At 40.5% G+C, this 5,968-nt stretch overlaps 3 non-coding genes across 3 annotated transcripts; all 3 read left to right on the top strand.

Annotated features, from left to right (window-relative positions):
* Positions 1–262: 262 nt before the first annotated feature.
* Positions 263–349, top strand: trnay-gua (transfer RNA tyrosine (anticodon GUA)). Its single transcript is given in 2 exon segments — positions 263–299; positions 314–349. It is a non-coding gene; the product is annotated as a tRNA-Tyr (tRNA).
* Positions 350–848: 499 nt separating this feature from the next.
* Positions 849–935, top strand: trnay-gua (transfer RNA tyrosine (anticodon GUA)). Its single transcript is given in 2 exon segments — positions 849–885; positions 900–935. It is a non-coding gene; the product is annotated as a tRNA-Tyr (tRNA).
* A 505-nt stretch (positions 936–1,440) lies between these two features.
* trnay-gua (transfer RNA tyrosine (anticodon GUA)) lies at positions 1,441–1,527 on the top strand. Its single transcript is given in 2 exon segments — positions 1,441–1,477; positions 1,492–1,527. It is a non-coding gene; the product is annotated as a tRNA-Tyr (tRNA).
* Positions 1,528–5,968: the final 4,441 nt, after the last annotated feature.

Raw genomic sequence — 5,968 nt, 5'->3', positions numbered from 1 at the left:
TATCAGTACTCCTGCACATGTTTGTAATTCCCACAGCATTGACCTTTTGAATTAATGTATGGCAGACCTCACACTATTTCACAATTAAAACCTTCAAGTAAGTTTAATTTACTATGATAAACCATACTTTCCTTTGAATTACAACAATAAAATACATGATCTTCACCATCAGATTAACATCATCATCATCCTCACAAAGTTCAGTCAGTTTGTTAAAGATCAAAGCCACCTTACTGACTAACATCAAAGTCATTTTGTGTCTCCTTTGATAGCTCAGTTGGTAGAGCGGAGGACTGTAGTGGTTGATGCTGACATCCTTAGGTCACTGGTTCAAATCCGGTTCAAAGGAGTTAGTTTTTGGGATGACTGTGGCGCAGCAGCTAGACTATGTCATCTCCAACCCATAGAATTAGTGGTTCCAATCCTAGCTTGTGTCAAAGTGTCCTTGACAAACAAGAAAGCAATAATACATAGAAACAATCATACATAACCTCACACAAGTCTTGTGATATAATACATTTAATAACTAAGATCAAAAGCAATTTTTATTTAATCACTAAAATCAATGCCACTTTACATTTATTCACTACAATCAGTCACTTTACATCTAATCACTAAGCTCAAGTTAGCCTCGATAACTAAGATCAAGGCCATTTTCCATTTATTAACTAAGATCAATGTCAGTAAGTTTAATTTACTATGATAAACCATACTTTCCTTTGAATTACAACAATAAAATACATGATCTTCACCATCAGATTAACATCATCATCATCCTCACAAAGTTCAGTCAGTTTGTTAAAGATCAAAGCCACCTTACTGACTAACATCAAAGTCATTTTGTGTCTCCTTTGATAGCTCAGTTGGTAGAGCGGAGGACTGTAGTGGTTGATGCTGACATCCTTAGGTCACTGGTTCAAATCCGGTTCAAAGGAGTTAGTTTTTGGGATGACTGTGGCGCAGCAGCTAGACTATGTCATCTCCAACCCATAGAATTAGTGGTTCCAATCCTAGCTTGTGTCAAAGTGTCCTTGACAAACAAGAAAGCAATAATACATAGAAACAATCATACATAACCTCACACAAGTCTTGTGATATAATACATTTAATAACTAAGATCAAAAGCAATTTTTATTTAATCACTAAAATCAATGCCACTTTACATTTATTCACTGCAATCAGTCACTTTACATCTAATCACTAAGCTCAAGTTAGCCTCGATAACTAAGATCAAGGCCATTTTCCATTTATTAACTAAGATCAATGTCAGTAAGTTTAATTTACTATGATAAACCATACTTTCCTTTGAATTACAACAATAAAATACATGATCTTCACCATCAGATTAACATCATCAGCATCATCATCCTCACAAATTTCAGTCAGTTTGTTAAAGATCAAAGCCACCTTACTGACTAACATCAAAGTCATTTTGTGTCTCCTTTGATAGCTCAGTTGGTAGAGCGGAGGACTGTAGTGGTTGATGCTGACATCCTTATGTCACTGGTTCAAATCCGGTTCAAAGGAGTTAGTTTTTGGGATGACTGTGGCGCAGCAGCTAGACTATGTCATCTCCAACCCATAGAATTAGTGGTTCCAATCCTAGCTTGTGTCAAAGTGTCCTTGACAAACAAGAAAGCAATAATACATAGAAACAATCATTCATACAAACACACATAACCTCACACAAGTCTTGTGATATAATACATTTAATAACTAAGATCAAAAGCAATTTTTATTTAATCACTAAAATCAATGCCACTTTACATTTATTCACTACAATCAGTCACTTTACATCTAATCACTAAGCTCAAGATAGCCTCGATAACTAAGATCAAGGCCATTTTCCATTTATTAATAAGGATGACCTTACTGATTAATTTTCCATTTTTCAGTTGTTTGCAGTATTTTTGATTATTTTGCATCTACAAATGATTCTGCATTTTATTGTTCCATTTCAATGAGGATTGTTTTATTGGTATCTCTCCATTTTTGTGTTATTCATTCTGCTTATTCCTTCCAGTCATTTGCAAATCCTTTTTGGGTGATGATTAGTCTAGGAGAGTTGATGTTGTTTAATGAAACGCCTGTGTACAGCCAGCGGACATACAGATTCTAGGACTAGGTGTGTGAGTTTAAAGTTCCAGGTCACAACGGCTGACCTGTACAAGGAGTGAAATTGTCCAGGATCTAGAAGGATTTGCTTTGCTTTGATGTAAGTTGATTTGCATTTTATATTACATTGCATTCATTCGTTCTAAGATGTTTAGAGACAGAGGATGAGGAGCTCTCATGAGTATTTGTAAGTTGGCCTCTGATAACAGAAATCTAAGGTTATGGTATTTTCGCATTTACAGGAGCTATCAACAGGTACTCTGTCAATAACAACAGATCGAGGAGTGTTGATTGAGCTGGTTTCTAGCTATAAGTACTTAGGTTTTTTACTTGATTGTGAGTTGTCTTTTAAAACCCACATTGCTAATGTGGTTCGAAAATTATGGATGAAGATTGGATTCTTTTATTGCAATAAATTCTGCTTTTCCTTGCAAGCACGCAAATATTTAATATCAGTGACCTTTCTTCCCCTGTTGGATTATGGTGATGTACTGTATATGAATGCCTCAGCTACATGTCTCCATTCCTTAATTGTGGTCTACCACAGTGCATTGAGGTTTGTGACGGGTTGTAGTCGACTAACGCACCATTGCGACCTGTATGTTAAAGCACAGTGGTCGTCTCTCAGCATGCAAAGACATGTTCATTGGATGGTGCTAGTGTACAAGGCTTTGGTAGGCCTAGCTCCGGCATACTTATGCTCTCTTTTACGTAGATCGGGTACCAAATATGCCTTACGGTCTGTAAGTATCAGCTCATGGTGCCGAGAGTTTGGACCGAAAAAGGTTAACGGGCTTTTGGATTTGCCGCTCCCTCTTCGTGGAATAGTTTCCAAGCAGATTTTAAACTTACTGAATTATGCTCAGTTAAAGCTTTTTATTCCCTTATGGCTCTTAGGCAACAGGACTCTATTGGTCAGTGTAGGTGTTTTTAAATTGGTTGTATTGTTGATTATTGTATTAATGGTTTTGATTGTTTAAATGTTTAATGTTTTTGATTTGTATTGAAACTTATGTATTGACGACATGTGTTGTTGACTTGTTGGCCAGGTCACCCTTGTAAAAGAGATCATGATCTCAATGGGTTTTTTACCTGGTTAAATAAAGAGAAGTAATAGTCTGACTGCAATGTAAAAATCTATCTGTTTCACTACAATGTTTGTTTAAACTCTGTGTGCCAAGCCATTTGTTCAACAATTGATACAAGATAGCCCCCAGCGTGCCCGATTTGCAATTTTTCCAGTCCTGAATCACATCACAGTCAGCCATCATGAAAGATTAATATGCCACACGTGACACTGTCCGTTTATGAGAGACTCTTGGCCCAGTGGAAACTGATCAAATTGTGAGGCTTCTACAGCAGGCTAACCCCTGCTGTGCACAATTTCTGGGGGTTAATTCCCAATCAATTCCATCGTTTTATCTCAACAGGACAAGCAGTCACCCTAAACTGATGCAATTTTCCCCACTAAACCTATTTCCCACCCGGAGTCTTACACTGCTGTACAAGGCACGTTAACTCCACAACGAATTCTCACAATGAACCTATTGTCCAGCGTGATACACTTGTGGAAAAATGTTTTAATTAGCCTTTTGTACAGTTATCCCACCCACACATTGAGAACAGCAAAACATTCCCTGTGCCTGTTATCACATGTATCAGTGAGTCATTTGTTTGGTTGAGATGATTCTCTGCTTCTGCTCCAGCCAGAGGGAAATTAGAAAGGAAATGGGAAAATTGAGGAGACAACTGCTACTACGTAGCAGAAATCCACTTATAAAACGTGGATTTTACGTCGAGAGTGGGCAGCCCACACATTAGCTTTAATTTAGAATTAATTCAATGTGCAGAGTTTATGTATAAACCAAAGGTTCCCTTACCTATAGTTTCCGGCGGGCCCGTTGATGTGTGGGACTGTTCACAACTGCGACTGAAACCAAGGGGTCACACTCTCATCAGGGAAACCAGTCAGATCAGGACTGCATATCGGATCTCCAGCTCAGCCTGGCACAGCATTACCGCTGTTGGTTCAGGACCATTGCTCGGGAAAATGGACCGGTCGTCTGAAGAGTTCAGCTGGCTCATGGGTCAAGTTGTTAAGAATTCTTTACTTAAGGAGGGATGCAGCTGCATCTCCTTTTGTGTTTGGGCTGCACAGTCATGGTCCTGTGCAGTCTCCATTTGGGAGGCCATATTGGCTCCAGAGCTAGAAAAATGGACATGGGGTTTGTTCAGGAGCTGTTGGAGGCCATTAACTCTATGGGCTGACAACGTGAATGCTTGTGAGTCCAGAAAAGCTTTGACTCCGTGAGTGGTATGTAAAATGGTTTGGTTGCTCATGGTTATGTGTGAAGTTTTCATTACTGCCTTTCCAATTGCAGCCACATGTCTGACACATGTAGGATGTCCCATTTCTACATTGTCAAGTCTAGAGCTGTAGTACATTAAAACCTTCCTGTCTGTGCTCCCACCTTTCCCCTTTTGAAACAGAACGGCATTCACATAGCCGTTCTTTTCATCAACATCTAAGTGAAACAGTTGTGAATAGTCTGGGGCGTGAAGATAACAGGCATTAGCTAAAGCAGTCTTAGTGTCAACAAAGGCTTTGTCAGCTTCAGTGGTCCAGATCAAAGGGGCGTGATAATTTTTGTAACCTGCCTGCATTATGAGGGCGCGTAAGGGGGCTACAAGTCCAGAGAAGTCGGGCACAAAATTCTTACTGTATGTCACCAAGCCCAAGAACTGCATCATGGCTTTCACAGTGGTGGGTTTTAAATAGTGTAGGATGTTTGATTTGTGATGAGTGGTCATGTTCAATCCAGTGGAGGAGACAACACGACCGAGGAAGGTGACATTTTGTCTACCAATCTGTAATTTGGATTTAGAGACTTTAAACCCACAGTCTGAGAGATGTTTTAGTACTCTCTCAGTTGCTGTCATTATGGAAGTTTCATCCGAGGCAGCAATGAGGATGTCATCCACATACTGCAGAAGAGATACTTGTGGAGGCAGAGACAAATTTTTCAGTTGTTCTTTGAGAACATGATTAAAGATAGAGGGGGAGTCGATGAAGCCCTGCGGCAGGCGGATGTAGGTGTATTGGACACCTTGATATGAAAAAGCAAACATCTGCTGAGAGTCAGGATGTAGAGGCACGCAGAAGAAGGTGTTGGCTAAATCAATACATGAAAAGTAGCAGTGAGATGGAGAAATGGCATTGAGCAATGTGTAGGGATTGGGTGTGTCATAGTTAGTGGGGAACACCATCTTGTTGACAGGTCTCAGGCCATGCACCATGCGGTAGTCAGGCTTGCCAGGTTTCGGTACAGGATTAATGGGAGTGTTCCATGGGGAATGGGTAGGGGTAAGGATGCCTCCTTGTAAGAGGTCTTCAATAGTGTTAGAGATGCCTGTGAGCTGGTCTGGCTTCAAGGGATACTGGGCTTTATATATTGGCACTGCTCCAGTTTTCAATGGAATGTGCATGGGTGGGATCTTAATAAGTACCACATCCATTGGGCCAGCTGCCCAGAGTGTGTCAGGAAGTTTGGACAAAAGAGCATGGGTGCCCGGGTGGTCAATGTGCTCACGTCCATGTGTACGAGGCAAGTGGCGCTTCTCAGGTGTCAGGGTGAGGTGGGAGAAGTCGGTGATTCTATATGTCTCCAAGGATGGTGAGTACTGGAGGTGTTTATTTTGGGTGGGCAACCAGTCAGTGGCAGAATGGCAACGTTTTATCATTGGGCCTAAATTCTTTGCCTATCCCCAAAGTGGCATGTGGGGCACACGTTTCTTCTAATACATAGAGATGCTGCAAATTTTCAGGTAGGGAGATGGCAGCCGCCACTCCTTT

The sequence above is a fragment of the Monopterus albus genome, unplaced genomic scaffold, assembly GCF_001952655.1.
Source record: "Monopterus albus unplaced genomic scaffold, M_albus_1.0 scaffold320.1, whole genome shotgun sequence".
Classification (NCBI taxonomy): domain Eukaryota; kingdom Metazoa; phylum Chordata; class Actinopteri; order Synbranchiformes; family Synbranchidae; genus Monopterus; species Monopterus albus.
The sequence above is the reverse complement of the archived record's forward strand: the minus strand, read 5'-3'. Positions and strand labels throughout refer to the sequence as shown.